Here is a 22,460-nt window from a genome sequence, read left to right as displayed (position 1 = left end):
GATGAAGGCTCTAGGCTCCCAGTCTCCATGACCCATGATGTCTGACCAAAGCACAGAAATCTGACTGCCCAAGGACACCTTGCAGAGCATCTGTGTGAATGCCACGTACCCTGAGACTGTAGCTACTACTACAGCTCAGGGGTCCTTGGCACAAGGTTCACCTCCACCCTAACCAGAAAAGTTTCCCAGAGAACTACAGAGTAAGGTGAACTTGGCACTAGGGCAGATTCGGCCCAGCGCACCCTCGAATAGGAGCAGAATTCAAGGCATGCGTCTCTTCCTGCCAGTCAGTCTACTCATTGGGCGGCCTCTGACAGAAAGTAAGGATGGGACTTGGACTTCCTCACGTACCAGGATCCAGGGCTCAGTCCCACAGAAACAGGTCCCTTTCCTGGCCAGATTATCCTCACATCCACACCCTGTAAGGACCAGGCTGCTGACCACAGCCTACAGAAAGCTCCCATAATGCAGGGCGTGGTCCACATTGGACTCATCCTGCCCCAAGGGTCACTCACCCAAATCTGAAGCCTCCAAGGCCTCGGCACACACAGGGACAATCCTCAAGCAGGAACACCCACAGGATGACGGTGGGCAAAATGACCGCGTGCACACAGATCACTAAGGATGCTTTCATGAAGACTTCAGAAGACCTGTCAGGGGAAGACCCTGGATGCCACAGGTCTCTGCCATAGCGCCATGGGAGCTGCTGGCTCCTACACTGAGTCAGCCTGGCGATTCCAACCGATGACCAAACTCTACCAGAACCATGGGCCTCCAAGCTTGATGCTCCATTGCCAGGGGGCCAACACATTGGTGCTATCAGGGCCGGCTGACTGGCCCCAACCTTAGGGAGCCTAGGTAATTCCAGGCCCAGGGGACAAATGGCGGCCAAGGGGCATGTGCACACACCACATAACAACCCACAGGGCTGGTTGCTTGGCCTCTCTTATTGCAACTCTTCAAGGCACCAAAGATACCCTTGGGGAGTCCTTCTACTGGCAGGAGGCCACCAAGGACACAAAGGTCACCTCTCACTGAGCCTCCCAGGCACAAGCAATGCCCTCTCCTCTGTACCCAGCTGAGGGCAGCTTCAAAAGGACCACACTACGTATCAGTGAAAACAGAATGACAGTGCCTGCAGCCTCAGCAGACATAACATCCCAGGCAATCACACTGCGCTTTTCCTCACCTGCCCAACCATTCCCCTCTGGGGCTCTGGTCAACCTGCAGGAGCAATGCAGGCCTGTGACCACAACACAGTCCATGGCGACCTCCAAGACTCAAGCATGTGACAGGACTTGCAACTCAGGAACTGCCAAGGGCAGAAATGAGGCCTATTAACTTTCACAACTGCCACCGTTCCCCTAGGTCTCTGCAGCCGCTGCAGCCCACAGGGTACTCAGCAATCTCACCAACCCAAAGGGCCGCAATGGCGAGGGCCTCAGATCTCACCTGGGCCTCCAATCAGACACCACAGAAGCTTCCTTGCGTCACAATCGACATCACGAGAGCCCCAATTAGCACACTTGCAGCAGGAACCAGGACAAAATGCACTGCTCTGAGAGAAGACCTCACTGTCCGATGCCAGGATCTACTGCGACACCTACCACCACTGGACAAGCAGGATGCCTCTTCTGCTCCTCAGTGCCCTTCACCATGGACCTCACGTTCCAAGAAGGCTCCTTGAACATCTGTACACGGCCCACCCGCAGATGGGAGCCTCGCAAATGGTGGGGACCTGGCTCCTACTTGCGTGTGTGTGACGCAGTCAGAGAAGCCCTCTTGCTAACCAGTCCCACCCTCAACCCCAAGGGAGGCAACGTGCTGGACCTCAGTTTCGATGAGGAGACGGTAGTGAGTTCTCACTCATTTTGTTCAGATTTTCCAAGGAATGCATGAGAGGGTGTCGTCATCGATCCGAGCACGTGCTGGCTGGCTCCCCACCTCCACAGGGCAGGCAGCGCCGCTCCAAGGAGGAGCCAGTGACCTGGGAGTCCTCCAGCAGCCGGGGCAACTCAGAGCCCCCAGGCTTCTCAGCAAGAGGAACGGTCCCTCCATACGTACAGCCACTCAGGCAGTGCCAGGAAACCTGAAATTCACGACACGTCTTGGGGCAGGAGAAGCCGTACCGTGCTCGGTGATCCAAAAAGACCTGGCACCACCCTGGGCCGCCACACTTCTTGCCGGACTCCCTTGCACCTCGAGCCGCCGCCTCATGGGCGGACCTTCGTCTCCTGGGTCATGGACAGCCATATCTGGCAACTGCACCTGACAAGGGGACAGAAAGCACAGGAACACTTGAGATGTGGACTTGGGCTCTCACTGAGGAACACTGATGCAGAGCTTTCACTGGGGGAAGGCCTGTATCTTCAACCCAACTACATCTATCCCTTACAGACAACTGGTGACCTACCGTTCAAAAGAGTGCAGCAAATTAGGCTCAAGGTCATGTGGGTGTCTTTCTGACTCAGCATGCATGGGTGGCAGGGGATTCGATGTGGGGTTGAGTGCCTGTGTCCCGGTGTACCAACAAGAATGCACTCTCGGCAAGTTGGGGGTGTGTCCAGAAATATGCCCAGGTAGCAAAGTCTCAGTGCCCGCATTGGAAGGCCCTACAGTCTGAACACCCATGCCGTCGTCATGGAGCCCTGACCTCCTGTCCTCCCACGACATGGGGGATGACACCTGGCATCTTCCTTCAGCCCCATGCAAAATTTCACTGAGGGGCTGTTGACGTAGGCTCTAGGCTCCCAGTCTCCATGACCCATGATGTCTGACCAAAGCACAGAAATCTGACTGCCCAAGGACACCTTGCAGAGCATCTGTGTGAATGCCACGTACCCTGAGACTGTAGCTACTACTACAGCTCAGGGGTCCTTGGCACAAGGTTCACCTCCACCCTAACCAGAAAAGTTTCCCAGAGAACTACAGAGTAAGGTGAACTTGGCACTAGGGCAGATTCGGCCCAGCGCACCCTCGAATAGGAGCAGAATTCAAGGCATGCGTCTCTTCCTGCCAGTCAGTCTACTCATTGGGCGGCCTCTGACAGAAAGTAAGGATGGGACTTGGACTTCCTCACGTACCAGGATCCAGGGGTCAGTCCCACAGAAACAGGTCCCTTTCCTGGCCAGATTATCCTCACATCCACACCCTGTAGGGACCAGGCTACTGACCACAGCCTACAGAAAGCTCCCATAATGCAGGGCGTGGTCCACATTGGACTCATCCTGCCCCAAGGGTCACTCACCCAAATCTGAAGCCTCCAAGGCCTCGGCACACACAGGGACAATCCTCAAGCAGGAACACCCACAGGATGACGGTGGGCAAAATGACCGCGTGCACACAGATCACTAAGGATGCTTTCATGAAGACTTCAGAAGACCTGTCAGGGGAAGACCCTGGATGCCACAGGTCTCTGCCATAGCGCCATGGGAGCTGCTGGCTCCTACACTGAGTCAGCCTGGCGATTCCAACCGATGACCAAACTCTACCAGAACCATGGGCCTCCAAGCTTGATGCTCCATTGCCAGGGGGCCAACACATTGGTGCTATCAGGGCCGGCTGACTGGCCTCAACCTTAGGGAGCCTAGGTAATTCCAGGCCCAGGGGACAAATGGCGGCCAAGGGGCATGTGCACACACCACATAACAAACCACAGGGATGGTTGCTTGGCCTCTCTTATTGCAACTCTTCAAGGCACCAAAGATACACTTGGGGAGTCCTTCTACTGGCAGCAGGCCACCAAGGACACAAAGGTCACCTCTCACTGAGCCTCCCAGGCACAAGCAATGCCCTCTCCTCTGTACCCAGCTGAGGGCAGCTTCAAAAGGACCACACTACGTATCAGTGAGAACAGAACGACAGTGCCTGCAGCCTCAGCAGACATAACATCCCAGGCAATCACACTGCGCTTTTCCTCACCTGCCCAACCATTCTCCTCTGGGGCTCTGGTCAACCTGCAGGAGCAATGCAGGCCTGTGACCACAACACAGTCCATGGCGACCTCCAAGACTCAAGCATGTGACAGGACTTGCAACTCAGGAACTGCCAAGGGCAGAAATGAGGCCTATTAACTTTCACAACTGCCACCGTTCCCCTAGGTCTCTGCAGCCGCTGCAGCCCACAGGGTACTCAGCAATCTCACCAACCCAAAGGGCCGCAATGGCGAGGGCCTCAGATCTCACCTGGGCCTCCAATCAGACACCACAGAAGCTTCCTTGCGTCACAATCGACATCACGAGAGCCCCAATTAGCACACTTGCAGCAGGAACCAGGACAAAATGCACCGCTCTGAGAGAAGACCTCACTGTCCGATGCCAGGATCTACTACGACACCTACCACCACTGGACAAGCAGGATGCCTCTTCTGCTCCTCAGTGCCCTTCACCATGGACCTCAAATTTCAAGAAGGCTGCTCGAACATCTGTACACGGCCCACCCGCAGATGGGAGCCTCGCAAATGGTGGGGACCTGGCTCCTACTTGCGTGTGTGTGACGCAGTCAGAGAAGCCCTCTTGCTAACCAGTCCCACCCTCAACCCCAAGGGAGGCAACGTGCTGGACCTCAGTTTCGATGAGGAGACGGTAGTGAGTTCTCACTCATTTTGTTCAGATTTTCCAAGGAATGCATGAGAGGGTGTCGTCATCGATCCGAGCACGTGCTGGCTGGCTCCCCACCTCCACAGGGCAGGCAGCGCCGCTCCAAGGAGGAGCCAGTGACCTGGGAGTCCTCCAGCAGCCGGGGCAACTCAGAGCCCCCAGGCTTCTCAGCAAGAGGAACGGTCCCTCCATACGTACAGCCACTCAGGCAGTGCCAGGAAACCTGAAATTCACGACACGTCTTGGGGCAGGAGAAGCCGTACCGTGCTCGGTGATCCAAAAAGACCTGGCACCACCCTGGGCCGCCACACTTCTTGCCGGACTCCCTTGCACCTCGAGCCGCCGCCTCATGGGCGGACCTTCGTCTCCTGGGTCATGGACAGCCATATCTGGCAACTGCACCTGACAAGGGGACAGAAAGCACAGGAACACTTGAGATGTGGACTTGGGCTCTCACTGAGGAACACTGATGCAGAGCTTTCACTGGGGGAAGGCCTGTATCTTCAACCCAACTACATCTATCCCTTACAGACAACTGGTGACCTACCGTTCAAAAGAGTGCAGCAAATTAGGCTCAAGGTCATGTGGGTGTCTTTCTGACTCAGCATGCATGGGTGGCAGGGGATTCGATGTGGGGTTGAGTGCCTGTGTCCCGGTGTACCAACAAGAATGCACTCTCGGCAAGTTGGGGGTGTGTCCAGAAATATGCCAAGGTAGCAAAGTCTCAGTGCCCGCATTGGAAGGCCCTACAGTCTGAACACCCATGCCGTCGTCATGGAGCCCTGACCTCCTGTCCTCCCACGACATGGGGGATGACACCTGGCATCTTCCTTCAGCCCCATGCAAAATTTCACTGAGGGGCTGTTGACGTAGGCTCTAGGCTCCCAGTCTCCATGACCCATGATGTCTGACCAAAGCACAGAAATCTGACTGCCCAAGGACACCTTGCAGAGCATCTGTGTGAATGCCACGTACCCTGAGACTGTAGCTACTACTACAGCTCAGGGGTCCTTGGCACAAGGTTCACCTCCACCCTAACCAGAAAAGTTTCCCAGAGAACTACAGAGTAAGGTGAACTTGGCACTAGGGCAGATTCGGCCCAGCGCACCCTCGAATAGGAGCAGAATTCAAGGCATGCGTCTCTTCCTGCCAGTCAGTCTACTCATTGGGCGGCCTCTGACAGAAAGTAAGGATGGGACTTGGACTTCCTCACGTACCAGGATCCAGGGGTCAGTCCCACAGAAACAGGTCCCTTTCCTGGCCAGATTATCCTCACATCCACACCCTGTAGGGACCAGGCTACTGACCACAGCCTACAGAAAGCTCCCATAATGCAGGGCGTGGTCCACATTGGACTCATCCTGCCCCAAGGGTCACTCACCCAAATCTGAAGCCTCCAAGGCCTCGGCACACACAGGGACAATCCTCAAGCAGGAACACCCACAGGATGACGGTGGGCAAAATGACCGCGTGCACACAGATCACTAAGGATGTTTTCATGAAGACTTCAGAAGACCTGTCAGGGGAAGACCCTGGATGCCACAGGTCTCTGCCATAGCGCCATGGGAGCTGCTGGCTCCTACACTGAGTCAGCCTGGCGATTCCAACCGATGACCAAACTCTACCAGAACCATGGGCCTCCAAGCTTGATGCTCCATTGCCAGGGGGCCAACACATTGGTGCTATCAGGGCCGGCTGACTGGCCTCAACCTTAGGGAGCCTAGGTAATTCCAGGCCCAGGGGACAAATGGCGGCCAAGGGGCATGTGCACACACCACATAACAAACCACAGGGATGGTTGCTTGGCCTCTCTTATTGCAACTCTTCAAGGCACCAAAGATACACTTGGGGAGTCCTTCTACTGGCAGCAGGCCACCAAGGACACAAAGGTCACCTCTCACTGAGCCTCCCAGGCACAAGCAATGCCCTCTCCTCTGTACCCAGCTGAGGGCAGCTTCAAAAGGACCACACTACGTATCAGTGAGAACAGAACGACAGTGCCTGCAGCCTCAGCAGACATAACATCCCAGGCAATCACACTGCGCTTTTCCTCACCTGCCCAACCATTCTCCTCTGGGGCTCTGGTCAACCTGCAGGAGCAATGCAGGCCTGTGACCACAACACAGTCCATGGCGACCTCCAAGACTCAAGCATGTGACAGGACTTGCAACTCAGGAACTGCCAAGGGCAGAAATGAGGCCTATTAACTTTCACAACTGCCACCGTTCCCCTAGGTCTCTGCAGCCGCTGCAGCCCACAGGGTACTCAGCAATCTCACCAACCCAAAGGGCCGCAATGGCGAGGGCCTCAGATCTCACCTGGGCCTCCAATCAGACACCACAGAAGCTTCCTTGCGTCACAATCGACATCACGAGAGCCCCAATTAGCACACTTGCAGCAGGAACCAGGACAAAATGCACCGCTCTGAGAGAAGACCTCACTGTCCGATGCCAGGATCTACTACGACACCTACCACCACTGGACAAGCAGGATGCCTCTTCTGCTCCTCAGTGCCCTTCACCATGGACCTCAAATTTCAAGAAGGCTGCTCGAACATCTGTACACGGCCCACCCGCAGATGGGAGCCTCGCAAATGGTGGGGACCTGGCTCCTACTTGCGTGTGTGTGACGCAGTCAGAGAAGCCCTCTTGCTAACCAGTCCCACCCTCAACCCCAAGGGAGGCAACGTGCTGGACCTCAGTTTCGATGAGGAGACGGTAGTGAGTTCTCACTCATTTTGTTCAGATATTCCAAGGAATGCATGAGAGGGTGTCGTCATCGATCCGAGCACGTGCTGGCTGGCTCCCCACCTCCACAGGGCAGGCAGCGCCGCTCCAAGGAGGAGCCAGTGACCTGGGAGTCCTCCAGCAGCCGGGGCAACTCAGAGCCCCCAGGCTTCTCAGCAAGAGGAACGGTCCCTCCATACGTACAGCCACTCAGGCAGTGCCAGGAAACCTGAAATTCACGACACGTCTTGGGGCAGGAGAAGCCGTACCGTGCTCGGTGATCCAAAAAGACCTGGCACCACCCTGGGCCGCCACACTTCTTGCCGGACTCCCTTGCACCTCGAGCCGCCGCCTCATGGGCGGACCTTCGTCTCCTGGGTCATGGACAGCCATATCTGGCAACTGCACCTGACAAGGGGACAGAAAGCACAGGAACACTTGAGATGTGGACTTGGGCTCTCACTGAGGAACACTGATGCAGAGCTTTCACTGGGGGAAGGCCTGTATCTTCAACCCAACTACATCTATCCCTTACAGACAACTGGTGACCTACCGTTCAAAAGAGTGCAGCAAATTAGGCTCAAGGTCATGTGGGTGTCTTTCTGACTCAGCATGCATGGGTGGCAGGGGATTCGATGTGGGGTTGAGTGCCTGTGTCCCGGTGTACCAACAAGAATGCACTCTCGGCAAGTTGGGGGTGTGTCCAGAAATATGCCAAGGTAGCAAAGTCTCAGTGCCCGCATTGGAAGGCCCTACAGTCTGAACACCCATGCCGTCGTCATGGAGCCCTGACCTCCTGTCCTCCCACGACATGGGGGATGACACCTGGCATCTTCCTTCAGCCCCATGCAAAATTTCACTGAGGGGCTGTTGACGTAGGCTCTAGGCTCCCAGTCTCCATGACCCATGATGTCTGACCAAAGCACAGAAATCTGACTGCCCAAGGACACCTTGCAGAGCATCTGTGTGAATGCCACGTACCCTGAGACTGTAGCTACTACTACAGCTCAGGGGTCCTTGGCACAAGGTTCACCTCCACCCTAACCAGAAAAGTTTCCCAGAGAACTACAGAGTAAGGTGAACTTGGCACTAGGGCAGATTCGGCCCAGCGCACCCTCGAATAGGAGCAGAATTCAAGGCATGCGTCTCTTCCTGCCAGTCAGTCTACTCATTGGGCGGCCTCTGACAGAAAGTAAGGATGGGACTTGGACTTCCTCACGTACCAGGATCCAGGGGTCAGTCCCACAGAAACAGGTCCCTTTCCTGGCCAGATTATCCTCACATCCACACCCTGTAGGGACCAGGCTACTGACCACAGCCTACAGAAAGCTCCCATAATGCAGGGCGTGGTCCACATTGGACTCATCCTGCCCCAAGGGTCACTCACCCAAATCTGAAGCCTCCAAGGCCTCGGCACACACAGGGACAATCCTCAAGCAGGAACACCCACAGGATGACGGTGGGCAAAATGACCGCGTGCACACAGATCACTAAGGATGTTTTCATGAAGACTTCAGAAGACCTGTCAGGGGAAGACCCTGGATGCCACAGGTCTCTGCCATAGCGCCATGGGAGCTGCTGGCTCCTACACTGAGTCAGCCTGGCGATTCCAACCGATGACCAAACTCTACCAGAACCATGGGCCTCCAAGCTTGATGCTCCATTGCCAGGGGGCCAACACATTGGTGCTATCAGGGCCGGCTGACTGGCCTCAACCTTAGGGAGCCTAGGTAATTCCAGGCCCAGGGGACAAATGGCGGCCAAGGGGCATGTGCACACACCACATAACAAACCACAGGGATGGTTGCTTGGCCTCTCTTATTGCAACTCTTCAAGGCACCAAAGATACACTTGGGGAGTCCTTCTACTGGCAGCAGGCCACCAAGGACACAAAGGTCACCTCTCACTGAGCCTCCCAGGCACAAGCAATGCCCTCTCCTCTGTACCCAGCTGAGGGCAGCTTCAAAAGGACCACACTACGTATCAGTGAGAACAGAACGACAGTGCCTGCAGCCTCAGCAGACATAACATCCCAGGCAATCACACTGCGCTTTTCCTCACCTGCCCAACCATTCTCCTCTGGGGCTCTGGTCAACCTGTAGGAGCAATGCAGGCCTGTGACCACAACACAGTCCATGGCGACCTCCAAGACTCAAGCATGTGACAGGACTTGCAACTCAGGAACTGCCAAGGGCAGAAATGAGGCCTATTAACTTTCACAACTGCCACCGTTCCCCTAGGTCTCTGCAGCCGCTGCAGCCCACAGGGTACTCAGCAATCTCACCAACCCAAACGGCCGCAATGGCGAGGGCCTCAGATCTCACCTGGGCCTCCAATCAGACACCACAGAAGCTTCCTTGCGTCACAATCGACATCACGAGAGCCCCAATTAGCACACTTGCAGCAGGAACCAGGACAAAATGCACCGCTCTGAGAGAAGACCTCACTGTCCGATGCCAGGATCTACTACGACACCTACCACCACTGGACAAGCAGGATGCCTCTTCTGCTCCTCAGTGCCCTTCACCATGGACCTCAAATTTCAAGAAGGCTGCTCGAACATCTGTACACGGCCCACCCGCAGATGGGAGCCTCGCAAATGGTGGGGACCTGGCTCCTACTTGCGTGTGTGTGACGCAGTCAGAGAAGCCCTCTTGCTAACCAGTCCCACCCTCAACCCCAAGGGAGGCAACGTGCTGGACCTCAGTTTCGATGAGGAGACGGTAGTGAGTTCTCACTCATTTTGTTCAGATATTCCAAGGAATGCATGAGAGGGTGTCGTCATCGATCCGAGCACGTGCTGGCTGGCTCCCCACCTCCACAGGGCAGGCAGCGCCGCTCCAAGGAGGAGCCAGTGACCTGGGAGTCCTCCAGCAGCCGGGGCAACTCAGAGCCCCCAGGCTTCTCAGCAAGAGGAACGGTCCCTCCATACGTACAGCCACTCAGGCAGTGCCAGGAAACCTGAAATTCACGACACGTCTTGGGGCAGGAGAAGCCGTACCGTGCTCGGTGATCCAAAAAGACCTGGCACCACCCTGGGCCGCCACACTTCTTGCCGGACTCCCTTGCACCTCGAGCCGCCGCCTCATGGGCGGACCTTCGTCTCCTGGGTCATGGACAGCCATATCTGGCAACTGCACCTGACAAGGGGACAGAAAGCACAGGAACACTTGAGATGTGGACTTGGGCTCTCACTGAGGAACACTGATGCAGAGCTTTCACTGGGGGAAGGCCTGTATCTTCAACCCAACTACATCTATCCCTTACAGACAACTGGTGACCTACCGTTCAAAAGAGTGCAGCAAATTAGGCTCAAGGTCATGTGGGTGTCTTTCTGACTCAGCATGCATGGGTGGCAGGGGATTCGATGTGGGGTTGAGTGCCTGTGTCCCGGTGTACCAACAAGAATGCACTCTCGGCAAGTTGGGGGTGTGTCCAGAAATATGCCAAGGTAGCAAAGTCTCAGTGCCCGCATTGGAAGGCCCTACAGTCTGAACACCCATGCCGTCGTCATGGAGCCCTGACCTCCTGTCCTCCCACGACATGGGGGATGACACCTGGCATCTTCCTTCAGCCCCATGCAAAATTTCACTGAGGGGCTGTTGACGTAGGCTCTAGGCTCCCAGTCTCCATGACCCATGATGTCTGACCAAAGCACAGAAATCTGACTGCCCAAGGACACCTTGCAGAGCATCTGTGTGAATGCCACGTACCCTGAGACTGTAGCTACTACTACAGCTCAGGGGTCCTTGGCACAAGGTTCACCTCCACACTAACCAGAAAAGTTTCCCAGAGAACTACAGAGTAAGGTGAACTTGGCACTAGGGAAGATTTGGCCCAGCGCACCCTCGAATAGGAGCAGAAATCAAGGCATGCGTCTCTTCCTGCCAGTCAGTCTACTCATTGGGCGGCCTCTGACAGAAAGTAAGGATGGGACTTGGACTTCCTCACGTACCAGGACCCAGGGGTCAGTCCCACAGAAACAGGTCCCTTTCCTGGCCAGATTATCCTCACATCCACACCCTGTAGGGACCAGGCTACTGACCACAGCCTACAGAAAGCTCCCATAATGCAGGGCGTGGTCCACATTGGACTCATCCTGCCCCAAGGGTCACTCACCCAAATCTGAAGCCTCCAAGGCCTCGGCACACACAGGGACAATCCTCAAGCAGGAACACCCACAGGATGACTGTGGGCAAAATGACCGCGTGCACACAGATCACTAAGGATGCTTTCATGAAGACTTCAGAAGACCTGTCAGGGGAAGACCCTGGATGCCACAGGTCTCTGCCATAGCGTCATGGGAGCTGCTGGCTCCTACATTGAGTCAGCCTGGCTATTCCAACCAATGACCAAACTCTACCAGAACCATGGGCCTCCAAGCTTGATGCTCCATTGCCAGGGGGCCAACACATTGGTGCTATCAGGGCCGGCTGACTGGCCCCAACCTTAGTGAGCCTAGGTAATTCCAGGCCCAGGGGACAAATGGCGGCCAAGGGGCATGTGCACACACCACATAACAACCCACAGGGCTGGTTGCTTGGCCTCTCTTATTGCAACTCTTCAAGGCACCAAAGATACCCTTGGGGAGTCCTTCTACTGGCAGCAGGCCACCAAGGACACAAAGGTCACCTCTCACTGAGCCTCCCTGGCACAAGCAATGCCCTCTCCTCTGTACCCAGCTGAGGGCAGCTTCAAAAGGACCACACTATGTATCAGTGAGAACAGAACGACAGTGCCTGCAGCCTCAGCAGACATAACATCCCAGGCAATCACACTGAGCTTTTCCTCACCTGCCCAACCATTCCCCTCTGGGGCTCTGGTCAACCTGCAGGAGCAATGCAGGTCTGTGACCACAACACAGTCCATGGCGACCTCCAAGACTCAATCATGTGACAGGACTTGCAACTCAGGAACTGCCAAGGGCAGAAATGAGGCCTATTAACTTTCACAACTGCCACCGTTCCCCTAGGTCTCTGCAGCCGCTGCAGCCCACAGGGTACTCAGCAATCTCACCAACCCAAAGGGCCGCAATGGCGAGGGCCTCAGATCTCACCTGGGCCTCCAATCAGACACCACAGAAGCTTCCTTGCGTCACAATCAACATCACGAGAGCCCCAATTAGCACACTTGCAGCAGGAAGCAGGACAAAATGCACCGCTCTGAGAGAAGACCTCACTGTCCGATGCCAGGATCTACGCCGACACCTACCACCACTGGACAAGCCGGATGCCTCTTCTGCTCCTCAGTGCCCTTCACCATGGACCCCACATTCCAAGAAGGCCGCTCGAACATCTGTACACGGCCCACCCGCAGATGGGAGCCTCGCAAATGGTGGGGACCTGGCTCCTACTTGCGTGTGTGTGACGCAGTCAGAGAAGCCCTCTTGCTAACCAGTCCCACCCTCAACCCCAAGGGAGGCAACGTGCTGGACCTCAGTTTCGATGAGGAGACGGTAGTGAGTTCTCACTCATTTTGTACAGATTTCCAAGGAATGCATGAGAGGGTGTCGTCATCGATCCGAGCACGTGCTGGCTGGCTCCCCACCTCCACAGGGCAGGCAGCGCCGCTCCAAGGAGGAGCCAGTGACCTGGGAGTCCTCCAGCAGCCGGGGCTACTCAGAGCCCCCAGGCTTCTCAGCAAGAGGAACGGTCCCTCCATACGTACAGCCACTCAGGCAGTGCCAGGAAACCTGAAATTCACGACACGTCTTGGGCCAGGAGAAGCCGTACCGTGCTCGGTGATCCAAAAAGACCTGGCACCACCCTGGGCCGCCACACTTCTTGCCGGACTCCCTTGCACCTCGAGCCGCCGCCTCATGGGCGGACCTTCGTCTCCTGGGTCATGGACAGCCATATCTGGCAACTGCACCTGACAAGGGGACAGAAAGCACAGGAACACTTGAGATGTGGACTTGGGCTCTCACTGAGGAACACTGATGCAGAGCTTTCACTGGGGGAAGGCCTGTATCTTCAACCCAACTACATCTATCCCTTACAGACAACTGGTGACCTACCGTTCAAAAGAGTGCAGCAAATTAGGCTCAAGGTCATGTGGGTGTCTTTCTGACTCAGCATGCATGGGTGGCAGGGGATTCGATGTGGGGTTGAGTGCCTGTGTCCCGGTGTACCAACAAGAATGCACTCTCGGCAAGTTGGGGGTGTGTCCAGAAATATGCCAAGGTAGCAAAGTCTCAGTGCCCGCATTGGAAGGCCCTACAGTCTGAACACCCATGCCGTCGTCATGGAGCCCTGACCTCCTGTCCTCCCACGACATGGGGGATGACACCTGGCATCTTCCTTCAGCCCCATGCAAAATTTCACTGAGGGGCTGTTGACGTAGGCTCTAGGCTCCCAGTCTCCATGACCCATGATGTCTGACCAAAGCACAGAAATCTGACTGCCCAAGGACACCTTGCAGAGCATCTGTGTGAATGCCACGTACCCTGAGACTGTAGCTACTACTACAGCTCAGGGGTCCTTGGCACAAGGTTCACCTCCACCCTAACCAGAAAAGTTTCCCAGAGAACTACAGAGTAAGGTGAACTTGGCACTAGGGCAGATTCGGCCCAGCGCACCCTCGAATAGGAGCAGAATTCAAGGCATGCGTCTCTTCCTGCCAGTCAGTCTACTCATTGGGCGGCCTCTGACAGAAAGTAAGGATGGGACTTGGACTTCCTCACGTACCAGGATCCAGGGGTCAGTCCCACAGAAACAGGTCCCTTTCCTGGCCAGATTATCCTCACATCCACACCCTGTAGGGACCAGGCTACTGACCACAGCCTACAGAAAGCTCCCATAATGCAGGGCGTGGTCCACATTGGACTCATCCTGCCCCAAGGGTCACTCACCCAAATCTGAAGACTCCAAGGCCTCGGCACACACAGGGACAATCCTCAAGCAGGAACACCCACAGGATGACGGTGGGCAAAATGACCGCGTGCACACAGATCACTAAGGATGTTTTCATGAAGACTTCAGAAGACCTGTCAGGGGAAGACCCTGGATGCCACAGGTCTCTGCCATAGCGCCATGGGAGCTGCTGGCTCCTACACTGAGTCAGCCTGGCGATTCCAACCGATGACCAAACTCTACCAGAACCATGGGCCTCCAAGCTTGATGCTCCATTGCCAGGGGGCCAACACATTGGTGCTATCAGGGCCGGCTGACTGGCCTCAACCTTAGGGAGCCTAGGTAATTCCAGGCCCAGGGGACAAATGGCGGCCAAGGGGCATGTGCACACACCACATAACAAACCACAGGGATGGTTGCTTGGCCTCTCTTATTGCAACTCTTCAAGGCACCAAAGATACACTTGGGGAGTCCTTCTACTGGCAGCAGGCCACCAAGGACACAAAGGTCACCTCTCACTGAGCCTCCCAGGCACAAGCAATGCCCTCTCCTCTGTACCCAGCTGAGGGCAGCTTCAAAAGGACCACACTATGTATCAGTGAAAACAGAACGACAGTGCCTGCAGCCTCAGCAGACATAACATCCCAGGCAATCACACTGAGCTTTTCCTCACCTGCCCAACCATTCTCCTCTGGGGCTCTGGTCAACCTGCAGGAGCAATGCAGGCCTGTGACCACAACACAGTCCATGGCGACCTCCAAGACTCAAGCATGTGACAGGACTTGCAACTCAGGAACTGCCAAGGGCAGAAATGAGGCCTATTAACTTTCACAACTGCCACCGTTCCCCTAGGTCTCTGCAGCCGCTGCAGCCCACAGGGTACTCAGCAATCTCACCAACCCAAAGGGCCGCAATGGCGAGGGCCTCAGATCTCACCTGGGCCTCCAATCAGACACCACAGAAGCTTCCTTGCGTCACAATCGACATCACGAGAGCCCCAATTAGCACACTTGCAGCAGGAACCAGGACAAAATGCACCGCTCTGAGAGAAGACCTCACTGTCCGATGCCAGGATCTACTACGACACCTACCACCACTGGACAAGCAGGATGCCTCTTCTGCTCCTCAGTGCCCTTCACCATGGACCTCAAATTTCAAGAAGGCCGCTCGAACATCTGTACACGGCCCACCCGCAGATGGGAGCCTCGCAAATGGTGGGGACCTGGCTCCTACTTGCGTGTGTGTGACGCAGTCAGAGAAGCCCTCTTGCTAACCAGTCCCACCCTCAACCCCAAGGGAGGCAACGTGCTGGACCTCAGTTTCGATGAGGAGACGGTAGTGAGTTCTCACTCATTTTGTTCAGATTTTCCAAGGAATGCATGAGAGGGTGTCGTCATCGATCCGAGCACGTGCTGGCTGGCTCCCCACCTCCACAGGGCAGGCAGCGCCGCTCCAAGGAGGAGCCAGTGACCTGGGAGTCCTCCAGCAGCCGGGGCAACTCAGAGCCCCCAGGCTTCTCAGCAAGAGGAACGGTCCCTCCATACGTACAGCCACTCAGGCAGTGCCAGGAAACCTGAAATTCACGACACGTCTTGGGGCAGGAGAAGCCGTACCGTGCTCGGTGATCCAAAAAGACCTGGCACCACCCTGGGCCGCCACACTTCTTGCCGGACTCCCTTGCACCTCGAGCCGCCGCCTCATGGGCGGACCTTCGTCTCCTGGGTCATGGACAGCCATATCTGGCAACTGCACCTGACAAGGGGACAGAAAGCACAGGAACACTTGAGATGTGGACTTGGGCTCTCACTGAGGAACACTGATGCAGAGCTTTCACTGGGGGAAGGCCTGTATCTTCAACCCAACTACATCTATCCCTTACAGACAACTGGTGACCTACCGTTCAAAAGAGTGCAGCAAATTAGGCTCAACGTCATGTGGGTGTCTTTCTGACTCAGCATGCATGGGTGTCAGGGGATTCGATGTGGGGTTGAGTGCCTGTGTCCCGGTGTACCAACAAGAATGCACTCTTGGCAATTTGGGGGTGTGTCCACAAATATGTCCAGGTAGCCAAGTCTCAGTGCCCGCATTGGAAGGCCCTACAGTCTGAACACCCATGCCGTCGTCATGGAGCCCTGACCTCCTGTCCTCCCACGACATGGGGGATGACACCTGGCATCTTCCTTCAGCCCCATGCAAAATTTCACTGAGGGGCTGTTGATGTAGGCTCTAGGCTCCCAGTCTCCATGACCCATGATGTCTGACCAAAGCACAGAAATCTGACTGCCCAAGGACACCTTGCAGAGCATCTGTGTGAATGCCACGTACCCTGAGACTGTAGCTAGTACTACAGCTCAGGGGTCCTTGGCACAAGGTTCACCTCCACCCTAACCAGAAAAGTTTCCCAGAGAACTACAGAGTAAGGTGAACTTGGCACTAGGGCAGATTCGGCCCAGCGCACCCTCGAATAGGAGCAGAATTCAAGGCATGCGTCTCTTCCTGCCAGTCAGTCTACTCATTGGGCGGCCTCTGACAGAAAGTAAGGATGGGACTTGGACTTCCTCACGTACCAGGATCCAGGGCTCAGTCCCACAGAAACAGGTCCCTTTCCTGGCCAGATTATCCTCACATCCACACCCTGTAAGGACCAGGCTGCTGACCACAGCCTACAGAAAGCTCCCATAATGCAGGGCGTGGTCCACATTGGACTCATCCTGCCCCAAGGGTCACTCACCCAAATCTGAAGCCTCCAAGGCCTCGGCACACACAGGGACAATCCTCAAGCAGGAACACCCACAGGATGACGGTGGGCAAAATGACCGCGTGCACACAGATCACTAAGGATGCTTTCATGAAGACTTCAGAAGACCTGTCAGGGGAAGACCCTGGATGCCACAGGTCTCTGCCATAGCGCCATGGGAGCTGCTGGCTCCTACACTGAGTCAGCCTGGCGATTCCAACCAATGACCAAACTCTACCAGAACCATGGGCCTCCAAGCTTGATGCTCCATTGCCAGGGGGCCAACACATTGCTGCTATCAGGGCCGGCTGACTGGCCCCAACCTTAGGGAGCCTAGGTAATTCCAGGCCCAGGGGACAAATGGCGGCCAAGGGGCATGTGCACACACCACATAACAACCCACAGGGCTGGTTGCTTGGCCTCTCTTATTGCAACTCTTCAAGGCACCAAAGATACCCTTGGGGAGTCCTTCTACTGGCAGGAGGCCACCAAGGACACAAAGGTCACCTCTCACTGAGCCTCCCAGGCACAAGCAATGCCCTCTCCTCTGTACCCAGCTGAGGGCAGCTTCAAAAGGACCACACTACGTATCAGTGAAAACAGAACGACAGTGCCTGCAGCCTCAGCAGACATAACATCCCAGGCAATCACACTGCGCTTTTCCTCACCTGCCCAACCATTCCCCTCTGGGGCTCTGGTCAACCTGCAGGAGCAATGCAGGCCTGTGACCACAACACAGTCCATGGCGACCTCCAAGACTCAAGCATGTGACAGGACTTGCAACTCAGGAACTGCCAAGGGCAGAAATGAGGCCTATTAACTTTCACAACTGCCACCGTTCCCCTAGGTCTCTGCAGCCGCTGCAGCCCACAGGGTACTCAGCAATCTCACCAACCCAAAGGGCCGCAATGGCGAGGGCCTCAGATCTCACCTGGGCCTCCAATCAGACACCACAGAAGCTTCCTTGCGTCACAATCGACATCACGAGAGCCCCAATTAGCACACTTGCAGCAGGAACCAGGACAAAATGCACTGCTCTGAGAGAAGACCTCACTGTCCGATGCCAGGATCTACTGCGACACCTACCACCACTGGACAAGCCGGATGCCTCTTCTGCTCCTCAGTGCCCTTCACCATGGACCTCACGTTCCAAGAAGGCTCCTTGAACATCTGTACACGGCCCACCCGCAGATGGGAGCCTCGCAAATGGTGGGGACCTGGCTCCTACTTGCGTGTGTGTGACGCAGTCAGAGAAGCCCTCTTGCTAACCAGTCCCACCCTCAACCCCAAGGGAGGCAACGTGCTGGACCTCAGTTTCGATGAGGAGACGGTAGTGAGTTCTCACTCATTTTGTTCAGATTTTCCAAGGAATGCATGAGAGGGTGTCGTCATCGATCCGAGCACGTGCTGGCTGGCTCCCCACCTCCACAGGGCAGGCAGCGCCGCTCCAAGGAGGAGCCAGTGACCTGGGAGTCCTCCAGCAGCCGGGGCAACTCAGAGCCCCCAGGCTTCTCAGCAAGAGGAACGGTCCCTCCATACGTACAGCCACTCAGGCAGTGCCAGGAAACCTGAAATTCACGACACGTCTTGGGGCAGGAGAAGCCGTACCGTGCTCGGTGATCCAAAAAGACCTGGCACCACCCTGGGCCGCCACACTTCTTGCCGGACTCCCTTGCACCTCGAGCCGCCGCCTCATGGGCGGACCTTCGTCTCCTGGGTCATGGACAGCCATATCTGGCAACTGCACCTGACAAGGGGACAGAAAGCACAGGAACACTTGAGATGTGGACTTGGGCTCTCACTGAGGAACACTGATGCAGAGCTTTCACTGGGGGAAGGCCTGTATCTTCAACCCAACTACATCTATCCCTTCCAGACAACTGGTGACCTACCGTTCAAAAGAGTGCAGCAAATTAGGCTCAAGGTCATGTGGGTGTCTTTCTGACTCAGCATGCATGGGTGGCAGGGGATTCGATGTGGGGTTGAGTGCCTGTGTCCCGGTGTACCAACAAGAATGCACTCTCGGCAAGTTGGGGGTGTGTCCAGAAATATGCCCAGGTAGCAAAGTCTCAGTGCCCGCATTGGAAGGCCCTACAGTCTGAACACCCATGCCGTCGTCATGGAGCCCTGACCTCCTGTCCTCCCACGACATGGGGGATGACACCTGGCATCTTCCTTCAGCCCCATGCAAAATTTCACTGAGGGGCTGTTGACGTAGGCTCTAGGCTCCCAGTCTCCATGACCCATGATGTCTGACCAAAGCACAGAAATCTGACTGCCCAAGGACACCTTGCAGAGCATCTGTGTGAATGCCACGTACCCTGAGACTGTAGCTACTACTACAGCTCAGGGGTCCTTGGCACAAGGTTCACCTCCACCCTAACCAGAAAAGTTTCCCAGAGAACTACAGAGTAAGGTGAACTTGGCACTAGGGCAGATTCGGCCCAGCGCACCCTCGAATAGGAGCAGAATTCAAGGCATGCGTCTCTTCCTGCCAGTCAGTCTACTCATTGGGCGGCCTCTGACAGAAAGTAAGGATGGGACTTGGACTTCCTCACGTACCAGGATCCAGGGGTCAGTCCCACAGAAACAGGTCCCTTTCCTGGCCAGATTATCCTCACATCCACACCCTGTAGGGACCAGGCTACTGACCACAGCCTACAGAAAGCTCCCATAATGCAGGGCGTGGTCCACATTGGACTCATCCTGCCCCAAGGGTCACTCACCCAAATCTGAAGCCTCCAAGGCCTCGGCACACACAGGGACAATCCTCAAGCAGGAACACCCACAGGATGACGGTGGGCAAAATGACCGCGTGCACACAGATCACTAAGGATGCTTTCATGAAGACTTCAGAAGACCTGTCAGGGGAAGACCCTGGATGCCACAGGTCTCTGCCATAGCGCCATGGGAGCTGCTGGCTCCTACACTGAGTCAGCCTGGCGATTCCAACCAATGACCAAACTCTACCAGAACCATGGGCCTCCAAGCTTGATGCTCCATTGCCAGGGGGCCAACACATTGGTGCTATCAGGGCCGGCTGACTGGCCTCAACCTTAGGGAGCCTAGGTAATTCCAGGCCCAGGGGACAAATGGCGGCCAAGGGGCATGTGCACACACCACATAACAAACCACAGGGATGGTTGCTTGGCCTCTCTTATTGCAACTCTTCAAGGCACCAAAGATACACTTGGGGAGTCCTTCTACTGGCAGCAGGCCACCAAGGACACAAAGGTCACCTCTCACTGAGCCTCCCAGGCACAAGCAATGCCCTCTCCTCTGTACCCAGCTGAGGGCAGCTTCAAAAGGACCACACTATGTATCAGTGAGAACAGAACGACAGTGCCTGCAGCCTCAGCAGACATAACATCCCAGGCAATCACACTGCGCTTTTCCTCACCTGCCCAACCATTCTCCTCTGGGGCTCTGGTCAACCTGCAGGAGCAATGCAGGCCTGTGACCACAACACAGTCCATGGCGACCTCCAAGACTCAAGCATGTGACAGGACTTGCAACTCAGGAACTGCCAAGGGCAGAAATGAGGCCTATTAACTTTCACAACTGCCACCGTTCCCCTAGGTCTCTGCAGCCGCTGCAGCCCACAGGGTACTCAGCAATCTCACCAACCCAAAGGGCCGCAATGGCGAGGGCCTCAGATCTCACCTGGGCCTCCAATCAGACACCACAGAAGCTTCCTTGCGTCACAATCGACATCACGAGAGCCCCAATTAGCACACTTGCAGCAGGAACCAGGACAAAATGCACCGCTCTGAGAGAAGACCTCACTGTCCGATGCCAGGATCTACTACGACACCTACCACCACTGGACAAGCAGGATGCCTCTTCTGCTCCTCAGTGCCCTTCACCATGGACCTCAAATTTCAAGAAGGCTGCTCGAACATCTGTACACGGCCCACCCGCAGATGGGAGCCTCGCAAATGGTGGGGACCTGGCTCCTACTTGCGTGTGTGTGACGCAGTCAGAGAAGCCCTCTTGCTAACCAGTCCCACCCTCAACCCCAAGGGAGGCAACGTGCTGGACCTCAGTTTCGATGAGGAGACGGTAGTGAGTTCTCACTCATTTTGTTCAGATTTTCCAAGGAATGCATGAGAGGGTGTCGTCATCGATCCGAGCACGTGCTGGCTGGCTCCCCACCTCCACAGGGCAGGCAGCGCCGCTCCAAGGAGGAGCCAGTGACCTGGGAGTCCTCCAGCAGCCGGGGCAACTCAGAGCCCCCAGGCTTCTCAGCAAGAGGAACGGTCCCTCCATACGTACAGCCACTCAGGCAGTGCCAGGAAACCTGAAATTCACGACACGTCTTGGGGCAGGAGAAGCCGTACCGTGCTCGGTGATCCAAAAAGACCTGGCACCACCCTGGGCCGCCACACTTCTTGCCGGACTCCCTTGCACCTCGAGCCGCCGCCTCATGGGCGGACCTTCGTCTCCTGGGTCATGGACAGCCATATCTGGCAACTGCACCTGACAAGGGGACAGAAAGCACAGGAACACTTGAGATGTGGACTTGGGCTCTCACTGAGGAACACTGATGCAGAGCTTTCACTGGGGGAAGGCCTGTATCTTCAACCCAACTACATCTATCCCTTACAGACAACTGGTGACCTACCGTTCAAAAGAGTGCAGCAAATTAGGCTCAAGGTCATGTGGGTGTCTTTCTGACTCAGCATGCATGGGTGGCAGGGGATTCGATGTGGGGTTGAGTGCCTGTGTCCCGGTGTACCAACAAGAATGCACTCTCGGCAAGTTGGGTGTGTGTCCAGAAATATGTCCAGGTAGCCAAGTCTCAGTGCCCGCATTGAAAGGCCCTACATTCTGAACACCCATGCCGTCGTCATGGAGCCCTGACCTCCTGTCCTCCCACGACATGGGGGATGACACCTGGCATCTTCCTTCAGCCCCATGCAAAATTTCACTGAGGGGCTGTTGACGTAGGCTCTAGGCTCCCAGTCTCCATGACCCATGATGTCTGACCAAAGCACAGAAATCTGACTGCCCAAGGACACCTTGCAGAGCATCTGTGTGAATGCCACGTACCCTGAGACTGTAGCTACTACTACAGCTCAGGGGTCCTTGCCACAAGGTTCACCTCCACCCTAACCAGAAAAGTTTCCCAGAGAACTACAGAGTAAGGTGAACTTGGCACTAGGCCAGATTCGGCCCAGCGCACCCTCGAATAGGAGCAGAATTCAAGGCATGCGTCTCTTCCTGCCAGTCAGTCTACTCATTGGGCGGCCTCTGACAGAAAGTAAGGATGGGACTTGGACTTCCTCACGTACCAGGATCCAGGGGTCAGTCCCACAGAAACAGGTCCCTTTCCTGGCCAGATTATCCTCACATCCACACCCTGTAGGGACCAGGCTACTGACCACAGCCTACAGAAAGCTCCCATAATGCAGGGCGTGGTCCACATTGGACTCATCCTGCCCCAAGGGTCACTCACCCAAATCTGAAGCCTCCAAGGCCTCGGCACACACAGGGACAATCCTCAAGCAGGAACACCCACAGGATGACGGTGGGCAAAATGACCGCG

General features: G+C 55.8%; 8 non-coding genes across 8 annotated transcripts; all 8 read right to left on the bottom strand.

The window, feature by feature from the left end:
* Window positions 1–1,826: 1,826 nt before the first annotated feature.
* On the bottom strand, window positions 1,827–1,919 carry LOC122707136. Its single transcript, XR_006344659.1, has one exon. It is a non-coding gene; the product is annotated as a small nucleolar RNA SNORD116 (small nucleolar RNA).
* A 2,639-nt stretch (window positions 1,920–4,558) lies between these two features.
* On the bottom strand, window positions 4,559–4,651 carry LOC122707135. Its single transcript, XR_006344658.1, has one exon. It is a non-coding gene; the product is annotated as a small nucleolar RNA SNORD116 (small nucleolar RNA).
* A 2,639-nt stretch (window positions 4,652–7,290) lies between these two features.
* LOC122707201 lies at window positions 7,291–7,383 on the bottom strand. Its single transcript, XR_006344722.1, has one exon. It is a non-coding gene; the product is annotated as a small nucleolar RNA SNORD116 (small nucleolar RNA).
* Window positions 7,384–10,022: 2,639 nt separating this feature from the next.
* On the bottom strand, window positions 10,023–10,115 carry LOC122707200. The gene has a single exon (XR_006344721.1). It is a non-coding gene; the product is annotated as a small nucleolar RNA SNORD116 (small nucleolar RNA).
* A 2,639-nt stretch (window positions 10,116–12,754) lies between these two features.
* On the bottom strand, window positions 12,755–12,846 carry LOC122707182. Its single transcript, XR_006344704.1, has one exon. It is a non-coding gene; the product is annotated as a small nucleolar RNA SNORD116 (small nucleolar RNA).
* Window positions 12,847–15,485: 2,639 nt separating this feature from the next.
* On the bottom strand, window positions 15,486–15,578 carry LOC122707133. Its single transcript, XR_006344656.1, has one exon. It is a non-coding gene; the product is annotated as a small nucleolar RNA SNORD116 (small nucleolar RNA).
* Window positions 15,579–18,217: 2,639 nt separating this feature from the next.
* LOC122707132 lies at window positions 18,218–18,310 on the bottom strand. Its single transcript, XR_006344655.1, has one exon. It is a non-coding gene; the product is annotated as a small nucleolar RNA SNORD116 (small nucleolar RNA).
* Window positions 18,311–20,949: 2,639 nt separating this feature from the next.
* Window positions 20,950–21,042, bottom strand: LOC122707131. The gene has a single exon (XR_006344654.1). It is a non-coding gene; the product is annotated as a small nucleolar RNA SNORD116 (small nucleolar RNA).
* Between the last annotated feature and the right edge of the window lie 1,418 nt (window positions 21,043–22,460).

This window comes from Cervus elaphus, chromosome 13 (genome assembly GCF_910594005.1).
Source record: "Cervus elaphus chromosome 13, mCerEla1.1, whole genome shotgun sequence".
In the NCBI taxonomy this organism is placed as follows: Eukaryota; Metazoa; Chordata; class Mammalia; order Artiodactyla; family Cervidae; genus Cervus; species Cervus elaphus.
The sequence above is the reverse complement of the archived record's forward strand: the minus strand, read 5'-3'. Positions and strand labels throughout refer to the sequence as shown.